The sequence below is a fragment of the Gekko japonicus genome, unplaced genomic scaffold, assembly GCF_001447785.1.
Source record: "Gekko japonicus isolate JY-2015 unplaced genomic scaffold, Gekko_japonicus_V1.1 scaffold2454, whole genome shotgun sequence".
Classification (NCBI taxonomy): Eukaryota; Metazoa; Chordata; class Lepidosauria; order Squamata; family Gekkonidae; genus Gekko; species Gekko japonicus.
Genome location: NW_015166494.1, coordinates 57,676 through 83,541, shown reverse-complemented (window position 1 = coordinate 83,541; position 25,866 = coordinate 57,676).

The following is a 25,866-nucleotide window of genomic DNA, read 5'->3' as shown; positions in this document are numbered from 1 at the left end:
TTGGGGGTGGGGCTTCCCCCGCTGGGAACTGGGGGCTGACAACCCTAGTAGGATGTTGTTGGGGGCTGCCACAACCCTAGTTGGGTAACTCCTGGTGATTTGGGGATGAAGCCTGGGGAGGACAGAAGCTTCAGGGGGTACAATGACAAAATGTCCACCTTCCAAAGCATCCATTTCCTCCATGCAAACTGATCTCTGCAGTCTGGAGATAAGCTGTAAATCCAGAGGATCCTCAGGTCCCACCTGGAGTCTGGCACCTGTACCACCTCCACCATCCAACCCAGGAGTACAACCAAAGCTCTATCTCTGCCTAGCAGGTGCAGCCCTTCTAATGAAACAGTTCACACAAATGGGACCTGGGAATAGAATTGGAAAGCTCTTCCTCCCCCCGCCCCCACACCAGGTATGGGGCTATAATTAGTGGTAAATGGAAATACGGTTCAGAAAATGGCAATTGGGTTGGCCCTGTTTTGTGGGAAGAAACAACACCCCCAGCAAGCACATTTCTGCTGATTCACTTTCTTCTCTCACTGCTGCCCAGAGAACTGAAAGCAGACAGCAAAGTGCCAGAATAAGTCAGATTTGCTTGTTGTTGTTCAGTCGCACAGTCGAGTCCGACTCTTCGCGACCCCATGGACCAGCTCCCGCCAGGCCCTCCTGTCTTCCGCCGTCCTCTGAAGTTGGCTGAATTTCATGTTCGTTGCATCGATGTCACTGTCTAACCATACAAGCCTGTATTATGATTTAAAAAAAAAAAAATCAGTTCAGTGTAAACTTTTCCTAAAATCTGATGCCTGGCTGATAAGGGTGCATCTTATAAATTGGTTTAAAAATGATCAATGAATGTTAACAAATAATGGCCTACATGTGGCAGCCTTACCTCCAAAATTAGTTTCTGGGTTGTTGTTTTTTTAAAAAAATCAGCTTTAAAAAGCAGCTGAAGTGGGTCTCATCTAAAAGTCTTTCTCCACTCTCCCTATTCTCATATATTCATTTTTTTCCCTTCCTATTCCCTGAGTTACCTGGCTTGTATTTACAAATGTTTCCCTCATTCAGCCACCAGGTGCCATCAGTAGACATGTGTGCACCACCAGATCTAGGCATGCATCGCAGAAATCCCAGCATCCTCTGGGGACAAATGCTGGCCTTGTGCATGGCTCTTCAGGGATTTCTCATATCTAAGTGAGTCCCATTATCAGGACTTCAGAAAAGCTTGATGTACCTTGTTGGTCTATGCTAGCTTCCACAATAACTACTATTCCTCTTGAGCATGCTTTGAACACCAATTTATGTGTCAGGGAGAATGAAGGACTATCAGCTTGGCTTCAACAGTGATCCCCACGAGTTCTCCAAATTGCAGAAAGGCATCTTAAGACACATATACTCTGTGGACTGCTGTCTCCAGGTGCTAACTGTTTGTGGGATAGTTTAGGATGAGAGATACCCATCTGCAGCAATTGTCCTGAAGACATTAGAAACTATGATGGAGTTTCTCATAGTCTTTGTGTTTCCCCCCACTCCACCCCCCCAAAAAAAACCCCTGTGCTGTTCCAATGAAACTGGAGAGGCTGAAGTCCAGAAATACTCCAACCCAATTACATGACAATAGTACCTGAATCAGAAAAACAAAAAAGTGGATACATGGAGTAGAAGAATAGATGGATTTCCCAGGAGCCATTTGCATCAGAAATGCTCTGTCTATGTTCCTTATTAGCCAGTATGAGAGAAGCTGGTGTTAAAGAGAGAAAGGACAAAAATGTCCAAAATTAGTCTAGAAACAATGGGGTAGATCTGGAAGTGGTTGACTCCCACAGATCTGTTAATTGTTGGATCGTTGTGTGAATGGATCCTCATGGGTGTCATACCACACAGAGCCTTTCCACATCTTTTCATGGCATCTCACATTCTTTCCCCCTGTTTGTCTTCCCTTCCATCTCCTTTCCTTTGTCAGCTTCCTTGTCAAAGTGTCAATTGTAAGGTCTTTGGGGCAGGGACCTCTTTGGGGCAGGCACCCTATAAACAAGGGATCTCCAATCTTGTTGGGCCTGGGGGCACTTTTGGAAATTTGAAAACAGACAGTGGGCACCACCATTAAATGGCTGTTTTGAAGGATGGCACAGCCAACCATAAAATGGAAGTAATGGAAGCCGGGCCAATCGCAGAAATGTTGGAAGGTTCCAGTCAAATACAAATACAAATACAATACCTTTATTGGCATAAAATATCAAATACACATGCAGCAGGGCCTCAAGATAGGCTGGAGGGGTATCACATTCCGAATTGCCTTAACATGAGCCTCTCCTCCTAGTTACCTCATAAAAAAAATTTGCTACAGGTTCCAGAATTTCTATATTATGCGTAGACAATAAAGAACTAATTTTATGCTCATCAGATTGGCCCAAAAGGGTGTGCAACACAGGTTCAATATAAACAACACGGATGTCATAGTGTAATTTACAGTGCAATAGCACATGTCCAATGGATTCAATTTCCCCCATCCCACAGGGGCACAATCTGTCTTTATAGGGAATTTTCTTGAACCTTCCCGATAGAACAGCTGAGGGAAGGACGTCGAACCGTGCTAGCATGAAAGCCCTACGAAGATGGGGCTGAATCAGTTTTGCCAGGTATCCTGAGGAAATGGTTCCAGTCTAAGCATCCTCCAATGAGGGGGCAGTTTCTTCCAAACTGGCGCTCCCTGCAGACACAAAGGCGGGTTCTTTCGAAGCATTTGCTTCTCCAGTGAGGTGGAGGAAAGCAAGAATTGGTTCTTTGCTTTAGGGAAGATTGGGGGTACCAGGAAACTCATTGGTGGGTGTCACGCTTTCACAGGTGCCACACTAAGGATCACTAACGCACCTTCCTATACGAATACGTATGAGGCCATAAGAGAGAGGGAGTGAAGTAGCCAGACATCCCTCCATGGTGCCTGGTTGCCTGAATTCAGTACTAGCTGAGAATGTCCTCTTTATGGAACATATTGAATTTTAATGCCGTTTGTATTTTTTTTTTTAATTTCCATGAGCTATTTGAAATGTACTTTTAAAAAAGAACCCGAAATATTACTGTTAGGACTTAAAATGGAGGCAGTAAATGTAACAGAAAGAACATTGTTATGGTATTTGATTACTACTGCCAGGATGACGTACGCACAATTTTGGAAACAAGACAGAGTGCCAGATAAATGGGATTGGATTAAAAAAGTTCTTTTTGTGGCTGAAATGGATAAACTTACAAGAAAACTTAATAATAAAGAAGATCGAGAATTTTTTGAGGACTGGAAGGACTTAAAAGAATATATGGAAAATAATTGGGACGTGAAAAGTAACTTGCTTTGTTTTGAAAGTTATTGAAAATGTAGTGACACGAAATATAATACGTTCTGTTTTGATAGATATGGAAAACGAAGATAAGTAATTGGAAGCTGAAATATTAATTGATAAAGTTACCTAGATAAGTAGATATGAAAATGTAATAGTGAAGAATGTTTATAAAGTTTATAATGGATTATTCAAGAGGGGGGAGCATTGCGGGAGGCCACCAAAAAGGGGGGAAGGAGTGGAGGAAAGGGATATATGGGGGGGAGAAATGAAAGTATACCAGTGTAATGATGTTTGTTAATATATCCAAATAATAAAATTGTGTTAAAAAAAAAAATTTCCATGAGCTATTTTAGGAGCCAATGTTGGCTTTAAAAAAACCCAAAACGATTATTGTGGTTCTTAAGGAGCCCTTTCACATATTCAGTCATCAAGGGCTGAGCAATCTGTTGACCTGAACTGGCTCATAATGGCCTGCTATGGGACAAGACCCCTTTGTAGGTTGTCAATTGTGGGTTGGGAATTTCCTGGAGATTTGGGGGTGGAGCCCAGGGACGCTAGAGCTGGGGAGAGGATGGACCTCAGTAAGATATGACACCATGGTGTTCACCCTCCAAAGCAGTCATTTCCTCCAGGGAAAGTGATCTCTGTAGTCTGGAGATCTGTTGTCATTCTGGGAGATCTCCACACCCACCTGAAGGCTTGCAGCAACCCTTTTCCTTTGCTGTAGCTGCGGTGGCTCCAGTGGTTAAGACGCTGAGCTGCAGGCTGTGGAAGGTCAGTAGTTCAGCAGTTCGAGACCCGAATGTGCTGCATGACGGAGTGAGCTCCCGTCTCCAGTTCCAGCTCCTGCCAACCTAGCAGTTCGAAAGCAAGAAATTGCAAGTAGATAAATAGGTACCGCTTCAGTGGGAAGGTAACAGCATTCCGTGCGCCTCGGCGTTTAGTCATGCCGGCCACATGACCACGGAAACGTCTTCGGACAGCGCTGGCTCTTCGGCTTTGAAACGGAGATGAGCACCGCAACCCTAGAGTCGGACTCGACTGGCTTTCGAGCAAGGGAACCTTTACCTTTTTATCCTTAACAAACCACTATAACCAACTGTTGGTGGTTATTTATTTTTTTTACTTGCCACTCTAGGCCTAAAACCAACTTCAGTTAACCAAAAAAAATATTCAGAGAGTTGTAGCCAGTTCAGTTCTTGGTCTTGCTGTCTAACACTACAATTGTCCCGGGGGTTTCAACCTCCCCTCCCACTCCTCCTCTATCTTGACTAATAGATATCATTTCAAGTGTTTGACGGACTGCCGTGTCCCAGAAAAGGCAGTCATTTATACTGATGTTATGGCTGTGATAAAAATCATTTGTGCGCTGATTTTATAAATTAGGTTGGAAATGTGAGCGCCCCTGAAAAATGAAGAGCTACCACCCGAATTCCACTGTTGTTAATACTTCATACTTTTATGCTTCATTAAACCAATTTCATGGGTATATGAACCAGAAGGAGGGAGCAGGGGCAGCTTTAAAAGATGCAACAATAGCTTATTGAAGGAAATGGGGCTGAGATTAAATTAAGTGCTTCTTGAGAAATATGGAAATACAAAAATAATTCACGCTTTCGAGATGGAGGATTAAAAGAAAATGATAACTTAGAGCTTTCAGGTTCCAAAGAGAAATGCCGCCTCATAATTTTGCCCCCTGAAAAAAAATTCACTGGCTGCTAATTAATATGGAATTCAGCCAGTTATAAAGTAGCTGGGGACCAATTTATAAAAACTTTCACTTGGCATTTATGACAACCTCCAAAAATGAAGAAGAAAAAATCCTACTCAGTACATTTGGATCTTATCTGACCCTCTCATATTCTAGTTTTATTTTTATCATCTTATTTTTAAAAAAATAAAAATAAAATAAATTTGAAGTCAGATTCAAAGGCTCATATTCCAATGTTCAACAAACAAAACCCAAATTCCATTTGGGTTGTTCCATCTCCCTCTTATAATAAGTCACCTGCATTAAAATTGCCATGTTCCAAATCTTCTTTTACCAGTCTGTAACTGGAATCCAAATCCTAGTCTTACATGCAGTTGCTTTGCACGTTCTCAAAGCAGTAATCAAGACCATGACGAACCCCACATCATCAGAACCAACACAGCATCACAGGCATTTCAGAGGGGTAGATCCAGACAGCAACGGGAACACCACTTATCAGGGAGAGACCCAAGACCAGCTACTGGCCACCATGTTGGCACTGAGGATCCAAGAAGGACAGAGGCAACCACAAAAGAATTCTCAGTTTGTGCCTCCTGATTACGGGGCCCAACTGATGGTTGCCTTGGCAAGGGCCCCTGAAATCTTTGAGCTGGCTCAGTTTTCTTCAAAGAAATATTGGGGAGATGTCAAGCAAATGATTTGGGTGAGGCCAGCTGAATTGCACATTTCAATGCATCCCTCTCTCTCTCTCTCTCTTTCCAGTTGATTTGTGATATAATTAATTCAACCCCACCGAGCCTGCTGGATATCAGCCGAGCTTGGGTGTCTGGAACGCCATTCCATTTCCTGAAGAGTTGGAAAGTGAGTCAAATCCTTCCACCAGAAGCTTGTACTCAGGATCAGGTAAGACTAAACTTGGAACACACTCATTTTTGCCACCTCTCGAACGAAAATACCCGCTTCTATTTGAGCTTTCTTCCCTCCCCCCTCCCCTTTCCCCTTCTTTCTGTCTTTCTCCCCAGAGGACTCCAAGTTTTCACTCTCCAGTGACTAAGCCCTATTTGTTCCATGGATCGTGGAACATGTAAATACAAAGGGAGTCATTCATTAAATAAGAGGCTTATGCATACACAAGTTTTCTTTTTAAAATGCATACTTTCAAAGCAGCGCTAAGAGGCTGCCATCTTAGCCCCAGTTTCACAATGGGAACTTTGTCTACAAGTGACCCAAGGATTGGGAGTTGGTCCAGCGCTTAGATTAGCACTAAAAACACGTACAGACGTGGACTCTCTCTCTCTCCCTTCTTCCCTCCCCAGCATCTCCCATCACACCGTGCTCACAGATTTGCTCATCCAGAATATGTGCGGGACCTGATTTGCTCAGCTTCCAAAGTAGAAAAAGACTTCGAGCTAGTTTATACAATCAGAAGAATGAAGGGGTATCCCCCCCCCCCGATCTGAACCACTTCCAGCCAAAAGTAAGGGGATTTAAAATATTCCCCATGCAGGTGAAGCCACCCTAAACACCAAAATACAGCATGTGAAGAGTTAATCTTTCTTCCTGGTACACCTAAGTTCTCTACTTACATTTTGTTTTCCTAAGAGACTGCGCAGACAGGATCCTCCAAACATACTGCCTGAAACGGTCCAGTCCAGGAGAAATGCTCTGCTTAGTTCTACTAATGATACAAATTGATCTTCTGTTGCTATATCAGTATGACAGAAGGGTTTAGTACTGTTAGCGATTGTTCTCCTAGGTTCCATTCATTCTAAGGAAGTCACAGTCCTATGGCTGGATTTGTAAATCTTTTGTAGAGATGTCGTGGAATTTCACAGTGTTTCGCGCTATTCTGGCTACTGAGGCCAAGTTTGGGCCACTGCAAGAGGGTCTTCAGAACAATCAAAAGAGGCATTCACTACTGAACAATACACTCACCTCCTGTGCCTTTGGGTCCTTGCTGTCTTTGCATTTTAGTGCATGCATGTTGCAAGTTCACTTATAGGATTTAACAGTGTAATTAGAGATACGTAGGAGGGCAGCATGGTGCAGTGGGTGGACTGTTGGGACCGGGCATGAACAAACCAGGTGCAAATTCTGAATCAGCTATAAAATTCACAGGGCGAACTTGGAAAGTCACTGTTGCTAGGGTTTCCAGCCCCCAGTTGGGATCTCCCTGACTTACAACTGATTTCCAGATCACAGTTCCCCTGGATCAAATGGCTGCCTTGGAGGGTAGACTCTATGCCATGGCATTATACCCGACTGAGGTCCCTCCCCAGGCTCCACCACCCAAAATCTCCTGGAATTTCCCAACCTGAAGTTGGTGACCTTATGCCTCCTCTATACCTTCCCAATAAGATTACGAAGCTAAAATAGTATTCTGAGCTCCGACAAAGAAGGAAGGATACAATATATATTCAGCCAGCCCTTCTCCCCTGCTTTAGAAGAAGGAAGGCTATGACTAGCTTCGTTCCATGTTCTCTTGGCAAAAAACCACAAACTCATCAGTCACTGTTCAAAAACCCAGCTTTAAAAGCTCCAGCATCGAACTATTAACATTTTTAAAGTACTGCTGAAAAGCAATGCTTGCATTTTTCAAGCTGCAAATACTATAATATTGCCACAGGTTGCTCAGGCTTGGTCTTTGGTGAACCTCCAGGGGAAGGGGGACTCAAAACTGAGGGTGACTCTGGCTGCCTGGACCTGGTACACAGACAGTGTACTTAGGGGGGCAGCTGTGAAGGCTGCGGTCACACTTTTGCTGTACAGATCCTGTCTGTCACTTGCAAAGTCTCAAGCAGAGGTTTATACCAGCAGCCAGATTTAGACACCTTACTCTCTGCTCCAGCAGGATCGTCCGCCACAGGGAGGAACTGCTGGCCTGGTTTTTGGCTGTGTTGCAGTGCCATTACTACAGATGACTACAGAGTGGTATTGCAGCTCCCACGCCAGCAGAGGGCGTGTGTTGTAAGGATCCAGAACACCTTGCCTGGCTCTCAACATTACAGCAACCTCCCATCAATGTGTCCTCGCTTGCCTTATAAAAACTATTTGCCTATTTAGGATATTTCTATGCTGCCTCGTCAGAGTCCTGCTTGAGGTGGCCTACAATTAAAAACCACAGTGCATATATAGAAAAGCCATTAGATATAAGCAGCTAATGATCCATAAAACAAACAAAACAGATATATAAAACAGAACCAGACTGTTAACAAGCTGGTCAGATAAAACCACTAATTAAAAGCCTGGATAAAAAGATGTGTTTAGACCAGTGCCTCAGATAAAAGACAGGTGGCAGGTGAGTCTCATGGGGAGGTTGTTCCAGAGGTGAGGTGCCACCACAGAAAATGTCCTGCCTCTAGTCACCACCTGCCATACTTCTGAATGCATGGCCACAGAGAGCAGGACTTAAGAGGCAGATCTTAACTGGTGGGCTGGATAGTATGCAAAGAGACAGTCCTTTTGGCATCCTATCCCCAAACAGTTTTGGGTAACCGTAAACAAAGGTCCCAACATCACCCAGTGAATGCTAGAAAGTGGGGAAATGTGATCAGGCACAATCCCTTGGTGCATATTCTGCTGCATAATTAGAGATTTGCTTGTGTCCAATGGCAGAGCATGTGTAGAAGGTTCATTCCCCAGCATCTTCAGTAAGAAGGATTGCAGGTATAAAGGCAGAGAAAGACCTGCCTTAAGACCTTGGAGACCCATTGCCAGTCAAATGGAGAGAGATGGGCTACCACATGTCTAACATAAATAAATATGTTTCTCTTTTATACTGAGGCAAATAGAGGTGTCCACAAAGGACAGTGCACCAGCACTATAAAGTGATAACTTTCATTATGTCGATTTTAAGACATTGTGCTGGCTTATAGTGGAGAAGCCCATCATTTGCATGAGGAGAACATCTGTAGCTAGAGGCAACTCTAGCATAATGGCTAAGGAGCTGAATTGGGAAGTCCTGGGTTTGAATTGGGAAGTCCTGGGTTCAAATTCTTACCTTAGCCATGAACTCAGTAACTGACCTTTGTCAAGCCACTATCAGGGTCCACCTCCTACCCCATGTATGATTTGGGGAGAGACCATGGCTCCGTGGTAGAGCATCTGCTTTGCACACAGAATGTCCCAGGTTCAGTCCCCGCCATCTCCAGTTAAATGGAACAGGTAGCAGGTGATATGAAAGACCTTGACCTGAGACCTGGGGAGCTGCTGCCAGTCAGAGCAGACAAATACCATCCTGGATAGACCCATGGTCTGCCTCAGTATAAGACAGCATTATGTGGTCAGGTGTATGATAGGAGGATAATGCTGACTGTAAATGACTCACAGTAGTCCTGTGTCACATCTGGCCCAGCTGTGCAAACATACAGGCCAATCGAGACACAGAGCTAACAGGCACTCTGCAGCAGCACCCATCCACTGATTTTAAAGGACTCTACAAATTCTTTTGGTGTTGTGAGTAATAATAACCACATTTCCCCAGTTCTCTTTTTGCCGGGCTGTTTGAATTAACCACACCTCCTTCAGCACTTACACATTCTTGTGTAGTCCGCAGTGCACCTTCTTGAACAGCAGCATGAGCACTCTCTCTCTCTCTCTCTCTCCCTCTCTCCATTTCAGGAGATATTCTGCAAGAAGTGGAGCGGGAAGAGAAAGAGATGACTTCATTGCAGAGTCTGGTGACCCAAGACTAACGTTTTTAAAGAAGGGAGAAGAGCCCATGTTATCATCCTGAGCAAAACAAGAAATCTTCCAATATTACTGCCCCATTGCATAATTCCCATGCAAATGGCAAAGACGGGTGTCTTATTAGAACGCTCAACCAGTAGCCAACTTTCCCCTCCCCAGCTTCAGTTTGAAATTGATTATTTTAATACAGAATTCCTGAATGAAAGAGGTTCTTGGCCTTTTCCTGTGCTATTGAATAATGCATGTGGGAGAAAGCAAATAGAAGCAGAGGGTCTCAGCTGCAGGAACAATGGCCAGTGCACAAAGCCAAAGGGGCACATTAGTTGATCCCTCCCTTGTCAATCCCAGTAGCCTGGGAATCGTGGAAGGAAGCAGCTGCTGAACGTGTCGTAAACTGACCGGGGCACTTTCGAGAGACGGCCACATTTACACCTCTGAAAACAAGATATTGATTTTCCTACTCAGCAGCGAGAGCAGGGAAATATTCTTGCTTTAAAGTACACTTTGAACATGAATTTCCTTTTTTTAAAAAAAGGGGAGGCAATGTATCACTCATCAGGCAAACGCTGACGTCTTGTAACCATTCAAATACACTGTTGACCAAAGAAAGTTGCTCTTTGTGTTTGGAGGAGAGCCCCCAAACAGTGGCCAAATATACTGATCATTTCTGCTTGTAAATCTAGCGTCCTTCCCAGTTTTAAGCTTAACAGCCTCACCTCCCCCCCCCAAGAAAAGACAACCTCTTAAGTTTTAGAGCTACTTCATCATGATTAAGTCATTCATCTTTTCCCTGGGACCTCCCTTTGAGACGTGCCTTAAAGTTGTATCCGAGCGACAGCACTAATTCATTTCCCACCTCTGTTCCTCATTGTCCATTCTTTATCACTCTCCCTCTTCCCTCCTCCCTGTCCATCTAAAGTAGCCTGGGGGCATAGCCACACGATCAACTTAGACCAGTTTTATTTCAGTTTAACTGCCATGGCTTCCTACCAAAGACTCTTACAAATTGTTGTTTGGTCAAAGCGTCAAAAATGCTTTTGTCTGTACCACATTTACAGAATGTGGCATAGGCCAGACTTACACAAACCTACAATGCTGGCATCGCTGGTAAAAAAAATAATACAGATGAGTTCAGGAGGATCAGCACCACTGCTGGAACCGTATCTATCAGTTAACACCTACTAGGTTGGATTCTGCCAGTTTTTCCACTCAGTCTCATCCCATTTCCCACCTCACTACAGCCTCCAACCTGTATGGTCCAGGAATCCCCGGTATAGCCTTTCTTCCTCATACTTCCCCCCCCCAACCAATTATATGGAACATTTATCTACTAGATCCCCCACCCCACCCAGAAGGCTCCCTAACCTCTAATTAAACACGTCAGGCTCTGGATCACCGTTCACAGTGAGGATCCTTCGGTTCTTCCAAAGTCAACAGGTATCTTTGTCAATCAAAAATCAATTTGGTTTTTCACTTAGAGCCTCCTCTTTTGCTTTCAAACCATGACTAGACCTTTTAATCAATGCAGCTCTCTGGGAAGGAAAACCAACCAGAATTTCTCTCTTCAACGAACACTTGTTTTTGTTCTGGGAATCAGTTTCTTGGAGTGATCGCTTACTGCCCACCTCGGTCTTTACTCTCCTACTGGGCAGTTGCAGCTTTCCCACAGAAGAACTTTGGCGAGCTTATAAAGGCTTTTTTAAAATTATCCCCTGGCGGTGTTATACTGCTTCTTGGACTACATTTAAGTCTAGCGATCACTAAGGACTTCCTGGATGGATGACAAATGTGGTAGAAATGTTAGTGGAAGCTGTTCAGAGTTGTGGTTGGAAAAAATTGTGACTAAGCAATGAGGAGGAGATTATCTATAGTGACATCAGCTGGAGAGGAACTTTCGGATTTACAGGAACTTCACGTATTATTTTCCCGAGAGGATTTTTAGAATGACAAAAAGCTTTACAAGCCTCCTCTGGCATTCTCTCTCTTACTTCAATAGGCCTTCCCACTGTCCAAAGGCAACCTTGATTAGCTCTTACAGCCCATAGACTGAAAGCATCGGGAGGGGGAAGGAACTGTCTCTCTTCGGGCACATTTGACTCAAGCTCGGTTGAATGAGGAAGTTCTCCTGCACAAGCCCCAGTGAGCTTAATGAAGGAGAACTTTTCACTCATTAGTTCCCTTGATGGTAACCCACTTGGTTCAGAGGTGCTCAAGACAGGAAGCAACCCTATAGAATCCTCATAAAGACAGGCAAATAATAATAATATTGTAATACTTAGCTGATTAACTATGTCAATTGACATTAAAAACTTGCTGAACAATTCACTGGTTGGTTGATTAATGGAATATCAACTTGACGAAGGCATTGATTAGATGAATGAATTAAGGGCTAGTGCATATATTGGTTAGAGCACTGGACTAAGGAGAGTTATGTTCAAATCTCCACCCATCCATAAAACTCATGGGGAGACTTTGGGCCAATCATGCAATCTCTCATCCTATCTTTCCGACCAGAGTTGTAGTGAGAATAAAATATGGGACAGCAAACCCATAATTGCTGTCCTGAGCTCCTTTGGAGGAAAGGTGGGATTTTAAAAATGTAACAGATAACATCATAGATTAAAAATATTTTTTGGTATTTTTACATTGTGTGTGTGTGTGTGTGTGCCTGTTCCTGGAAGTTATGGCAATCTCTGACGACTCCTACTGGGGCACAGAGGACGTTCAGAGAAGTGGCTTGATAGCTTGCCTCTGGCATCTCGACCCTGATGTTCTCTGGAGGTCTCCCATCCAAATAATTGCCAGGGTCAGCCCTGCTTAGCTTCTGAGATTTGATGAAATCAAGCTTGCCTGGGCTACCCAGGTCAGGGCAACTAAGAATGATTTAATCAGCTAAGGGTGCTCTGGATAATTGTGCAAAACTATATATTTAAAAATTATTTTTAATTAAAAAAAAAAAGTGTCAGCATGCATAAGGGAATGCTTCTTCTAAGATGGTCCCTGTATCACCCAAAAACAAAGTATGCTTTTTTCCTTTAAAACTGTTCTTATGCATATGCCAATAGGTGCGGATTTAACTGATTACTCAATGCGTTGATGCAACCTCATACAAGATGTTGACTATTTCTTTAATTGGGTGACAGTCCTAAAAATCAATTGTTTAAAAACTTACTAGCTTGTTAGTTTTGTTTTTTTTTAAGGAAAAAATAATTATAGATTTTAATCCCAGCCTGATCCAAAGAGCTCAGGTTGACATACATGGTCTCACCTGGGTATCTTACCTTCACTACAGCCTTGTGAGACAGATTAGGCAGATAGGTTGATAAACCCAGAAACATCTAGAGAGTTTGTGACTGAGCAGGGATTTAAACTCAGGTCTCCATGAGGTCTAATGTAGCTATTATGCTATTCTATTCCTTCCAGGAGCTCAGGCCAATGTCCATGGGGATTGTCCCATTTTACCCTCACAGGCAGGCTGATCCCCCAAAGTACTTCATGTAAGGATGCTTGAACACCCACTGGCTCAGCTTGCATGAAACTGCCTTATACTGAATGGTCCATCAAATGAATGGTCCATATACTCCTTGGTCCATCAAAGTCAGTATTGTCTACTCTTATAGGCAGCAGCTCTCCAGGTAGATGACTTTTGCATCACCTACTACCAGCCAAATCCTTTAACTGGAGATGCCAAGGATTGAACCTGGGACCTTCTGCATGCCAAGCAGATACTCTACCATGCCTCACTGCCTACCTGCTGGTCATGAGCGGGGAGCCAGCTCCTCCGCTGCCTCTTTAGCCGCCCGTGATGGGACTCTCCTCATTGGTTCAACAAGTGATCACAAAGTGAACAATACAAAATCAAGGAGAAAAAACCTGTGCGGAAAGACGCTAAGAAGAAGAGCAGAACAAAGACAAACAAGCCACTCTTAGGTACTATTCAAACTAGAATGATAATAATACATGTACAAATATCCAGCAGGCAAGTACATAATAAAGATATTTAGTATTCCAACAGGTAGCATACAATGTCTTCCAACAGGTAAGTATCCAAATATAGAACAAGTTTTGAAATCCGGAGTCTTCGTCTTGTATACTTATCTGTTGGAAGACTAGAAACACATTGTATTTGTATACTTACCTGTTGGAAGACCAGAAATACATTGTATGTTACCTGTTACAGACTTGCTCTGCACTTGTACTGTAGACTCTGTTCATTGGCCCATTCCTCATGTGTAGAATGTGATCTTGGTCATTGGGCTCACCAGCAGTCTCCTCACAGACCCAACACATCCCTGCTTGTTAGTAGCCTCCCTGCACTTCCCCAGATCTCCATAAACCTGACATCCCACTGCTGCGACCCGTTCTTTCCTGTTGCTCAGTGCTGACCACAGTGACACAGGCAGATCAGGTAGTCAACCTGCAGGTAGTCAGGGCAGTCATGTTTGAGTTTGTTTACCTAAGGAACCTGCATGCTGTGATGTTTGCAGCATCTCTAAGTTCATGGCCTATGGAGTATTTAAACCCAGCTTTCCCTCTTTCAAGTTAGGCCCTTTATCAACCACACTACACTGGATCTGATTTCAGGCAATTTAGCATATACTATCCAAATCATCATCCCTACATCCAGCCACTGAAGAAGAAAAATTGCTTGCCCACATCTAGATGTTCTACAACATTTCTTAAATGTATTGGGCTTGGATAAACCTCAAGCAAGGGTCATTTCCTGCAGGAGCACACAGGAGCAGAGCTCCGGCAGTAAAAAGCCCAGGAGGCGGACACATGAAACAAGCCCCGCCCCTGCTCCCAGCAGCCCCAGGCCATGAGGAGCAAGAAGCAACCAGGTAAGTTGCAGAGCCCCCCCCCCCATAGATAGCAATCCAAAACAATCTCCCTCCTCTGTGAGGGCAGATCTGTGTGGGAACCCCCCCCCCATAGCTAGCAATACAAAACAGTCCAGTGAAGCCTGAGCAGTGGGTGTTGCCTTCTGACACACTTCCGGTGATGTCAGGGGGTGTGGCATATGCAAATAAGTTATGCTAATGAGTTATGCTAATGAGCTCCTGCACCTCTTTTTCTATGGAATGTCCCCTGCCTCAAGCTCAAGAGGTTGGGTACTCTTTGTCTTCTTTTGAAATAATATGAAGACCCTGCAAAATCTTCGCAAAACAGATGTCATCTTTCCAAGGTGAGTATTCATTGAGGACCACAACACTCAAACCAGGCCAGCTATTTCATGCCTAATTCTTTTATCTTCTGTCCCGCATCATTCAGTCATCTAAACCTGATTTATTTATTTATTTATTATATTTATACCCCGCCCATCCCGCAAGCGGGCTCAGGGCGGCTAACACAGCCGCCCTGAGCCCGCTTGTTATTCTAATAACTGGTCCAGGAAGCTCAGGACTCTATACTTGAAGCAGCAGCAGTTTTCCAGGCAGAAAAAAAGTCTTTTCCAATGCCTGATATCGGAGATACTTTGGACTGGACATTCCAAAGACTGAATCTGTGCCTTTCTGCATACAAAGCAGAGCCTATTGCACTGATTTAAATAATTGGCATACAGGTCCTAGATCCCTTTGTTGATCCTAAGTAGCAGGAGCAAACATTCTAATGTGGTGGCCGAAAACTTCCATCTGCTGCTTGAAGCAAGATTGCTACCCCTTGCAGAGTGCTGCTCTAGAGTCTAGACAGTCACCTCCAGTCCCCAGGTGTTAAAGCTGGCCCTAGAGAACATCCTACTGTTGTGAGTCAAGTAACTCTTGGGGTTTGTGCTGGATATCAGTTTTTCTTTCACCATCTCACCATTCATGTTTACAATGCATCACTCTGAAGCTGAGCAGCAAATCTCTCTCAATCCAGACACCGTAGCCCTGCTGTGACCCAAAGCCACTGTGACCCAGCTCACTAAGCAGGGCTGTTTCTACTCTGCAAAGGAAAACATCAATATTACTGCAATTTTCCTGCCTCGTTTCCCTTTGTGCATCTGTGGCTCAACTATAATAGTTCTGCTGTGATTGGGCATAAATGCTGTTTTCAGTTGGCACATTCAGGTGAGCAGCTAAATATTTTTTCCAGTCTCTCTTGAACAATATCTGAATATGGTTGAACGAAAGCAAAACAGGATCTTGTGCCATTACTGCTAAGGGCCTGCTGCCCTGCCTTTTATTTCCTCTTCTTTTTTTTTTTGTTTTTGTTTTTGTGCAGGGTATCACACCTGTGTGTGATTCTTGTCAACTTGGAGAGAGGGAAAGTGATGATTAATAGACTGCAATCTTTCTGATGCTTTAAGGGCAAAACAAGAAACTGTGTGGGTCCATAATAAGATCCATAAAGGATCAGGACATAACTCTGGGGAAGGAGGTTAACCCTTCCTCAATGTCATTTTTCCTGATTGAAACCTCCACCACCACCCCAAAAAAATCTGGTGTCGCTTTAAGCCCTAGTAGGGGAAGGGAAAGGCAACCATACTCTGATGGAATTTTTCCCCTATCAAAATTTAAAACACCTGGGGAGGTGGGAGAGGGAGAGTTAAACTTGCTTTCCTTGGCACCCAGGCCTCAATCCATACCAAAGCCTTCCCTTGTGTATGTGGTATTGCTATCATAGAATTCTTCCATCACATATGTTTTGGTCCTCAGAGGTCATCATGTTGTTATCAACGCCATTATTTCTTACCAATAACGAACCTCTGGAGACAGACTTCTTTCAATGAAGCAGAATATTTTATTGGATATACAGCTTGCAAGCAGGGTGCCCAGCTCAGAGAATTGAACACCCCGAATTGAGTAAATCAGCAGATATATATTCTATCCCGGAGGGGTATAGAAAATAAAAAACGCCCTGTCTCGGCCCCCTTTCTGGTGACCAAAACGTACAGTCTTCCAATCCCGTTCGCCTAGAGGAGGTGCCGTAACGCCTCTGTTGAGAGTTCTGCTCTTTCTCTGTGGAAACCCCCCCCTCCAGAAGGTCTGTTGAGATAGCATATCTTGTGGTCTAAAAGTTACCCCACCCCAGCCAACAGTCGAACCCTCCCCCAAAGGGTCTGCTGAGATAGCATATCTTGTGGTCTAAAAGGTACCCCACCCCAGCCAACAGTCAACTCTTATTCCAGCAAGCCAGCCTGCTCAAGCATTTAGGTTCAGATGCTATATTTTTATAGGTAGCCAAGCACCTCTGGATTTATAAGATTCATGACCAGAAGTCCCTATTCTTAATTTTGGGTTGTTTGTGCAAGCCTACTGTCTGGTTTCATAATAAGCATTAATTGATTTCAAGCAATATTTTTCTACTACAGTTTAAAGCAAGGTATTGAAGATTTTCTTTATCAGAAGTCCCTTTATTTATTTCATTTCTCACAATGTGTGTTTGTGCGGACTAGAGACAAGATATCCCTGTGTGTTGAAGGGCCATTTTCTCCCACATAAAAATGCCTGCTTGCTAAGATCTGTATTAGTGACCCATCTCTGTGTGTCTCTGCCTTCAGATATGAGGTATGTGGTGAGCAGGAACAGTGCCTTTTTAGTGGTGGCACATCAAAATCAAGTGTGGGGGGGCTGAATGGTTAAATTCCTCTCTCCCTTTTTGCTCACAGCCCCAATGCATTGCAACTGCCTGCATACACAATTTACCTTTTAAAGACTGACCAGAGACCCATGGACTTTTGTGGCTGCTGCATGGAAGTTTTTCTTCAGTTTTTTGTCTCAATTCCCCCTCCCAGGGAACCCCCTGATTGTGCCCTTTCCATGTTTTCCCCAGCCTCACTTTTTTTTTTTGCAGGTTCTCCCCCGATCGGTGCCATTTTTCTTGCCTCAGTCCCTCAAGGCCAAGATTCCAGTCTCTCCAGCTTCAGCCACCAAATGTAATGGACATATTTCTTTACATTAAAATCATAACTGATATATCCCTTGTCTTTTAACACTATAGTGATATATCAATTGCCTTTTTAAAGGTAAATTTGTAGTCCAGCTCTGTTGAATTGTTTGTATATATTATACTGGCATATTGTATGCATTATACTAGTTTTAGTGCATTATTTTCTAATTTTGTGAACCAGCTTTATTCACCATCGGCTGTATGTATGTTTAATCTGTCTCAGCAAAGAAAGGTGGACTACAAATGAAGTAAAATAATAATAATCAATGAAGTAAAAAGGCAGCCATGGGCGGGGACTCCTGAGGCAAAAGTGTGGTGAAAAATACCATGTGGGCATTCCATCGCTGCTGCAAATGCCTCTGTATTCATGGCAGCAACAGAAAGAACATGAAAAATAGTCACCATGTGACAGCACCATTCATCAAGTCCGTCCATGCCCCTCCCTTGCCTGATTTGACACTTAATTAACTTTTAACAACATTGTGATTTTAAACAACAGCCTTCCTCTTTCTGGGTCTCTGTCACATGAGAAAGTGCAAGGCGATCCAAAGGCCTTAGGCAACAGCGTACTAGACCCAAGTGGGCCAGCATCCCATAGAGAGCCAGTCTGATGTTGTGGTTAAGAGTGTGGACTCTAATCTGGGAGAACCGGGTTTGATTCCCCACTCCTCCACATGCAGCTGCTGTTGTGACCTTGGGTCAGTCATAAGTTCTTTCAGAGCTGTTCTCTCAAGGGCAGTTCTCAAAAGAGCTCTCTCAGCCCCATTCTCTCAGACCCCAGGGTGTCTGTTGTGGGGAGGGGAAGGGAAAGGAGATTGTAAACCACTCTGAAACTCCTTTTGGGTAGTGAAGGGCAGGGTATAAATCCAATCTCTTCATCTTGTTGTTCTGGAACACTTCATAATAATAATTGTAATGTGTTAATAAACATAATATATTTAATCATTACCTAACACAGCAAAGGGCTGGTGTGTGGGTGGGTAAATGTGTTCAGGATATCCAATTGATATCAGCTCTGCAGGCCTTAAGGGCAATGCTTTGAATTTGACTGACACGTGTAGCATTTGTCAAAAGAGCACAAACGTCTTTTCATCCTCCGTCAGATAACCTGAAGTTGTGTTTGCCTATTTGCTGAGGTGAGACTAGCCAGAGGAAGGATGCTTTGCTAACCTTTCCAGCAGAGTGGTGTCAGAGAGGAAGAGCAATGTTTTCTAGGTAATCCGAGGAGCAGCCATTCAGAATAAGTGCTGCTAAATTTGATGCTTCAGCAACTGCTGGCTGAAATTTCCAATCAGGTGGGAATCCTTTCCAGTTAAAGTGGACAATCTTCCTTCTCTTCTTAAATATAACCACCTTGTTCCCCACATTTCTAACAGCTTGCATAAGTTCTAAATTTAAATTGGAGGTAGGCTTTGTAATTACAACCAAAAAGGTTTAACAGCACATGTAAGAGTTACATGTCCATTCAGCATGGCCCATGTGTTTCTGCATGAGCCACTGATCTGGGTTTGCCTCCTGAACAAATGAAGGCCATCGTATGCAGAGAAGCAAGGGGAAGGCTCCTCTGAGGTGCCTCCCTCTCACTTCTAGTGCAAGAGAGACTGAGCTCGTGCACCCAATGCAGAAATGCAATTGATGGCAGTAGACCAGTCTAGAGTACAGGGTTGCCAAGCCCCTCTTGGCAACTGGGGGAGGGGCTTACCAGAAGCATAGAATCATAGAGTTGGAACTTCTAGCCCATTCCCCTGCACAATGCACGGAATTCACAAATACCTCCCCCTCCACACACCCGCAGTGACCGCTGCTCCACGCCCTGGAGTTGACAAAAAACCTTCGTGATCTCCAGCCAAACTGCCTGGAGAAAAATTGCTTCCTTACCCAATGTGGCAATCAGCATTTCCCTGGGCATGTAAGAAAGGGCCACAAGAACTAAGCACTGAGGCAACCCTTCCTGCCCTGCCTTCACATGATCTGCCTAAGTCCACAGAATCAGCATTGCTGTTAGATGGCCATCTAGCCTCTGTTTTAAAACCTCCAAAGGAGAGCCCACCACCTCCTGAGGAAGACTGTTCCACTGAGGAACCCCCTCTAACTGTCAGGAAGTGCTTCCTAATGTTTAGCCGGAAATCCCATGCTGGGATTCCACTGTGGAAATGTCAGGAAGTTCTTCCTAATGTTTAGCTGAAAACTCTTCTGATTTAATTTCAACCCGTTGGTTCTGGTCCGACTTTCTGGGGCAACAGAAAACCAACTCCGTACCCTCCTCTGTATGACGGCTCTTAAAGTACTTGAAGATGGAGTCCTATGAAGAATTCCTCTTGTTGAAGCCCACCCATTTTCGTGGACTTAAACTGGAGTAACTCTGCATGGACTTGCACTGTTAGAACTCCCTTCCCCAAATCATTTGATGTGCAGTGTCTCATTTTCTTTCCTTCACTTTAACTCACCCCAATGCCTTTTCAACAGATCCTTACAAAAGTGAAAGAGGGAGCTGATGACCCCACAAATCCATCAATCCCTTTATTGTAGATGAATACACAAGATTAGGAGGGAAAGTGTTACATCTTACATTATAACCCTTTAGAGTCAGTTCTGCCCCCCAAATAAAGGGGATGCCTAGAGCTCTGATAACATAGACTGAGCAGCTCACTTTTCTTACGTTTTTTAAAAATTGATTCAAAGAGATGATAAGCCTTCAGCAACTGTGGCCATTGTCCAAAGGGCTCTTGAATTGCCCCACAAATGGCAAAAAAATTATAATGTGACTCTTTCGTTGACTATGTTCAGCACGAGGGAGCGCCCAAAATCAAGTGAGGAGAGCTTATTTTCTTCTGTCACTGTCAGAACTCCAAATGCATCTTTAATTAACTTAATGGAGCCAGAAAGCATTACATTTGACAGCTTCTCTCCCCCCCCCCTTTCTGGTTTGCAGAGGTCATATTGACATGCACCTTGTGGCATTTCCTTGCTTCCTAGATAAGATAACGTCAAGGGAAGTGTTCAGTTCCAGGTGAGTGCGAGCCAGTGCAAGAAACAGGAAGAAGATAAATTCCCACCTGGACCAAACACTCTTATCAGGCACTTGCATTCAGGTCAGAAGAGGCCTTGCTCCTTGTAGCATCCAGCATTTCCTGGCCAAGGTTCTTTGATTTTGAACACACCCGATCTAATCCTGGCCCTGGATCTTCTGTAAACTGCAGTATCTTGTATGTGAGATAGGAGGGAAGATGGGACCCTGTTGCCTTAGGCACGCCGAGTCCACAGCACTTTGTGAAGGTCAAGGATGGGCTTCTGGAAACTAAATGGCCAATATCAGAATGTCTTTGATTGGACTCATGTGGAATATGGCATACAGTTCTGGTCCCCCCACAGCTCACAAAGAATGCTACAGAGCTGGGAAAGAACACCAGAAATGATCCCAGGCTTAGAATGGCTTTTTAGGGAAAAAGACAACTAAAGTGAAGACATGAGAGAAGTTTATAAAATGATAAGAGACAGCAAGCCTAAGCAGGTCTATTCAGAAGTCCCAATTTATTCAGTGGGTCTTAGTCCCAGGAAAGCATTCTCAGCAGGGGTGGTCTTGGCCAATGGGCAGCTGCCCTGGACCCCACATTTTTTTGGGGGGGAGGCAACCACTAAGGCCCTGCACTCCCCAAAAGAGATGGAAATGGAGAAAGAGCTTCCTGCTACTTGCCCCTTCTGGGGCTCAAGCAGCTGGCTTCCGGCACCAGCAGTGTCTCCTGCTCTGCATGGGGTAAGGTCCAGCCCAGCAGAGGGGCACTGGCAGTGGGTTGCGTGTAATTGTGGGAGCCCATCCTGGACTTTTGCTTAGGCCCTCAATATCACCAAGGCCATTCCTCATTCTCAGGATTACAGCCATAACCTGGAGAAAGTGCATAGAGGGAACTTTAAAAAAATGAGCAAGTGGTACCATTTATCTCCACCTGGAATCAGTGTTCCCTCTAAGCTGAGTTAGCGTGAGCTAGCTCACAGTTTTTTAGCCTCTGGCTCACACCCAGTAGCTCACAAAGTAGAATTTTTGCTCACAAGACTCCACAGCTTAGAAGGAACATTGCCTGGAATACTTCATTTTCACAAATAAGGCATTCACAATGTCCGCCTTCTCTTTAACAGAACACTTCTCATAATTGCATTGATGATCAGTTTGCAATTTCAAACAGGGTTTTACATTTTGTTTTGTATTTGCACTGTAGTGCTATTTTGAATTGTGGCTGACTGAGTAGTTACCATTGGTGCACACCCTCAAAGTGGTTTACAGAACCTTGGGCTATCTCTCAGCCTAACCTACCTTGCCGTGTTGTTGTGAAGAAAAAATGGGAGGGGTCATGAAAATTCTTGAAGTAAAGGCAGGATTAAAAATGCTTTACACTATACACTTTACAGGCCATAGTTTACTGCCATGAGGTGGTTTCCTCCAATCCCTGCAGCAGAGATTCCCAGTGTTTCCGAGGCTGCAAGCTCCTTTGGGATTCTGATGTAGTTTGGTGGATGCAGCCACAAAGTGGCTGCTGCAAGAGGTGGAACCAGTCACAAAATGGCTGCCATGCTTTACCTTCAGTCACACAGTGGAGATCTTTGTGCTGTGGTGGCAGCTGCTGCCAAAGCAATGTTTTTAAAATCCACACAAGGTCTTATCAAATCTCCAGTAGTCAATCAGAAGCCTTGCTGAGCAAGAGCCCCACACAGCCCGACCCACCTCCTAAAAACACTTGGTGGGCAACATGAAAGGTGTCAGCAGGCACCATGTTAGGGTTCCCTACCCTGGAGTAACAACCATAGTAACAATCAAGGAACCATAGTAACGACCTGGAGAAAGGGAGGCCCAAAAATCCCATTACCAAGGAGTTTAAAACATCTGATAAAAGGTAAAGGTTTCCCTTGCTTGAAAGTCAGTCAAATCCGACTCTAGGGGGCGGTGCCCATCTCCATTTCCAGTCCGAAGAGCCAGCACTGTCCAAAGACGTCTCCGTGGTCATGTGGCCGGCATGACTAGACACTGAGGCGCACGGAACACCGTTGCCTTCCCACTGAAGCGTTTTGAAGACAATCTTTCATTAAAGGGTATAGTGAGTCAAGGCAGGTGCAATGACCATGCACAAATCAAAATGCTATTTCATATTAAGTGGAGTCCAAGGCCTCTTAGCAAATTCACTACTCAATGGTATCAAATCTAGCAGGCAAAAAGAGTCTTGCGTACAATACCATCGGGGTATACTGGACAGTATGGACTGTTATTGCCCCTAGGAGGGCTTGTGCTTGTGGACTATTTTGGATTGTATCACTTTAAGAATCATCACTCTGTAGTTTGTGTGACCCTATGGTGTGCATTACATTCTTTTGAAGTGTTGTATGTGTTTATATATGCAATATATTTAATATGTTCCTATGAGTATCCTTACTTGTCTTAAAAACTATTTGGGAGAATTTCCACCTTTTCATTTCTAGATTTACACTCTCCCTTCCTGGTTAGTTTTGTGCCAAGAGGACTATGGCTCCCTGGATGTATCTCAGTAGAAGTCTTATCCAAGGTATTGTATCTTCATCTTAATGTAAGAAGGTTACCCCCATCCCAAAGTGAACACATGTAACTAAACCATCTTCATGAGAATTGTTACCTGTTCCATATACTGAACTGATTTATTAGCTTAAAAACCCCCCAGAGTGGAACTAGCTCATAGTAGGGACCCTTTAGTAAACATCATGTCTTCCTACTCTAATCACTATACATGAGAAGGATGTGATGCCATTGTTCGAAATCATAATAGCTAATGAGAAAACGTGTTAGCCCAAAGGATAGAAGGATAAAATACCAGCATTAATTTGATAAAGTACAATCATTTCAGCGTTGCTGGGCTATCTCTAACTAGAATTCTCAGCCAGCTTTTGTTAATACAAAAGGGGTGGGGGGGGGAAAATCTGTGATGAGTACTTCTAAAGGTGTATCGCTTACCGGATCCCTTTGTCTGTAGGAAATGAATATCAAATTACTTCCAAAGTCTTGAGAAATATGCTAACTGGGGGGGGGGGGTAGAAACTCTTCAGTCCCTGTAGCCACAACCCAGTGAAAAAAGAAAAGCAGGGGTGGGGGCAATTTGCTTGGTTATTTAATGCAAAAGGAATTGGACTTTTCATAGGCTAATTAATATTTTCCTGAAATATCCTACATATCTCCAGCCTGTTTTGAGACTGTGTTCTCAGGTTTCCGAGCAGCTTATTGAGATTTCCTGTAGGACAAGTTAAATAATGCCAGGTGAACATCTCTCAAAGACAGTTTGTATGATCATTCCCAGCTTTTCTTATGAAGTGCAGGTGTTGGGTGTGAGCTAACCAAGGGGGCACCAGCCCACCTGCTAGGGGTGCCAGCCTCCAGGTGGTGGCTGGAGATCTCCTGGGTTCAGTTCACCTGGAGAAATGGCCTCTTTGGAAGGTGGACTCTATGGCATTGTAATCCATTGAAGTCCCTCCCCTCCCCAAACCTTCCTCAGGCTCCCCCCAAAAAAATCTCCATGTATTTCCCAACCTGGAGCTGGCCACCCTATCACCTGCAGCACTGGTTCACTCTAAGAAAGAAGGTTTTTTCCAAGCAAAGGCGCTTTTACATGTCCAACATGACTTCTCTATTGTAAAGCACACAAGTTTGGTTTTAGAATAGGACTTTTGTTGGGTGTTACAACAACTTTTGGGGTTTAAAAAAATATTGCATTTTGTGGTGCTCCCCACTACCTCCCCAAACTGGTCATGTTCTGAACCCTATCCAGTCTGTGCTGGAAACTTCTTGGAGATATTTGGGGTGGAGCCTAGGAAGAGCAGAGTTTGGAGAGGGGAGGGACCTCAGTTGGGTATGATGCCATAGAGTACACCCTCCAAAGCAGCCATTTTCTCCAGAGGTATGCCTTTGTATTTCTTTATTGATATCCCACTTTTCTCCGTACACTTGGGACTCAAAGTGGCCTAGACCATCTTTCTTCATTTCTCCATTTTCCCACTACAACAACCCTGTGAAGTAGGCCAGGCTGAGAGTTTGTGATACCCAGCGAGCTTCCACGGTAGTGGACATTTGAACCCAGATTGCCCAGGGTCCCAGTCCACCACTCTATCTGCTACATCACACTGAGTGGTGTGAAACTGAGTCTTTTTGCAGCTGACTTAGTTTTATATCTTACTGAACCCCCTGGATTCAATTCCACATCTCCAGTTAGTCATAGACAATTTTATGCAAGTCTCTGGTCTTTCAATTAATCAGCAAAAACCAGTTCTTTACCCTCTAAATTTATCTCCAGAGACTAGCTCGAGATTTAAAACCTCACACTCATTCAAATGGGTACTTGTCGTCATGGACATCGATGACATGGACGTTCTAATATTCTTAACATTTTGTAACCATTTTGAATCCAATAAACTGTTCAATTTTTAAAAAACAAAACAAAACACCACACTGGAACTGATGTCTGTGGTCTGAATATCAGTTCTAATCAGGGGTCTTGTTGTAGAAAAAGAGCTGCCGGAGCTCATTAGCATAACTCATTAGCATAACTTATTTGCATATGCCACGCCCCCTGACATCACCGGAAGTGACAGAAGGCCACACCCCCTGACATCACCGGAAGTGTGTCAGAAGGCCCGGCTACTTACCCTCCTGCTTCATCCTCATTCCCAAACGGAATGAGGATCGAAGCAGAGGGCGGGGTAAAGAAGGGGGCGGGGCTTCACCACGTGACCGCCCCACCCCCTAGAGGTTCTCTTCCGGAGCTCCGTACCTGAGAGCCCCCCCCCCACTAGAGCCCTGGTCATGCCGGCCACATGACCACGGAAACATCTTCGGACAGCGCTGGCTCTTCGGCTTTCCCCCCCCTCCACTTCCCCTTTTTTTGTTGTCTCCTTCATGTAAGCTCAGTGGGGCAGGGTCCTTCCTTGAGCCAATCCTGTGGCTCAGTGGTAGAAGATCCGCTTGGCATGCTGAAGGTCCCAGGTTCAATCCCCAGTATCTCCAGTTAAAACTAGGTGATGTGAAAGACCTCTGTCTGAAACCTTGGAGAGCCACTGCCAGTCTGAATAGACAATACTGACTTTGATGGACCAAGGGTCTGATTCAGTTAGGGTTGCCAAATTTAAAAATCCTACCGGCGGGGAAGCGTCCTGCTGCTCCGGGAGCCGGTCGGGAATGTGCGCGTGCAAAGCGTCACTGGAAGTGACGTCACACGCTGGGCGGGGCCACGCCATTTGAGGGGAAAACTCTTTGTTTTCCCCTCA